At 44.5% G+C, this 1,196-nt stretch overlaps 1 non-coding gene across 1 annotated transcript; it reads left to right on the top strand.

Annotated features, from left to right (window-relative positions):
- Positions 1-1,090: 1,090 nt before the first annotated feature.
- On the top strand, positions 1,091-1,196 carry LOC131147091 (small nucleolar RNA R71). The gene has a single exon (XR_009134616.1). It is a non-coding gene; the product is annotated as a small nucleolar RNA R71 (small nucleolar RNA).

Below are 1,196 nucleotides of genomic sequence, written 5' to 3'. Positions count from 1 at the left end.
GGGCACTATGCAGTCATTGGATGATGCGGGCATCATGGTATCACTCACTAGAATTGGAGGAAGAAGGGTTACATGGTTCAATAATGGGATCTACCCTCATCTTCTCCTTACCCTTACCTATGTCCAACTTCCCCTTGACATTGTTGTCTACCTCCTTGCCACTTTTAAGGGTGGTCATGGCTTGGACTTGCTCATGGTAAGTCAAATGACAAGAAGCCAAATCACTCTCTATCCCATATTGACCTTTTGGGTTGACAAGGGGCTGACTCGGCAACTTACCCTCTTCTTACCTACTCACAGATGTAGCTAGTTGGCCTAAGGTGGCCTCTAGATTCACTATGGATTGGGAGTGGGAATGAAGTAATTGCTGATTGACCTAACAATTTGCCTCGATACACTTAAGGGCTTTCAACACTGTCTCCTAAAAAGAACGATCATATTAAGGCTGTTGAGGAGGTGGTGGTTGATAAACTTGGTGACAAGGGGCAAACATGGGAGGATTTTGTTGATTTGGATTTTGAAACGATAGAGTAGGTGGAGCATTTGGTGATTGTTGAGGTCTTGGGACTAGAAATCCTGGAGCCTGTGGCCTCTAGGAGAAGTTAGGATGTTGTCCCCACCCAGGATTGTACTTATTGGAATATAGGTCATTGGCTGGTGTATCGTACCAATTTTGGGTGGATTTAACTTCCTCCTGCACAAACTCAAGTGTAGGAGGCACATGGGGCAAGTGTAACAAGTATGAGATGGATTGGAGCATATGGCGCACAACTCCACACACGCCATCGACTGAGATGGTTGTCTTAAGGAGAGGACTTGATCAAATTTCTTAATAATGGTGTGCAGAGTGGGAGCAAGGTTATGGTTGGCTGCTAACTCGTAAACTCTCTTAGAATGGGAAGAAGAAGGTTGGGAAGTTTTACAACGTGCACCGATGTGTTGCTGAAAATTCTCGATGAGGGTCTTGAAGAGAGTCCACGCTTCATTCTCATGCTTTGTGAGGAAAGTACCTCCACAGGATGCGTTGACCATAGATTGATTATGCTCAGCTAGCCCCTTATAGAATGTTTGGACTAGTTGCCACTTAGGGACTTGATTATGAGGACACTTACGCAGAAGGTCCCTAAAACGCTCCCAAGTCTCAAAGAATTGCTCACTATTTATCTTTGAAAAACTAGTGATAACCTTTCTAAGCT

Source organism: Malania oleifera, chromosome 13, assembly GCF_029873635.1.
Source record: "Malania oleifera isolate guangnan ecotype guangnan chromosome 13, ASM2987363v1, whole genome shotgun sequence".
NCBI lineage: Eukaryota > Viridiplantae > Streptophyta > Magnoliopsida > Santalales > Ximeniaceae > Malania > Malania oleifera.
Note: the sequence above shows the minus strand (reverse complement) of the source record. Positions and strands in the feature narration are given on the sequence as shown.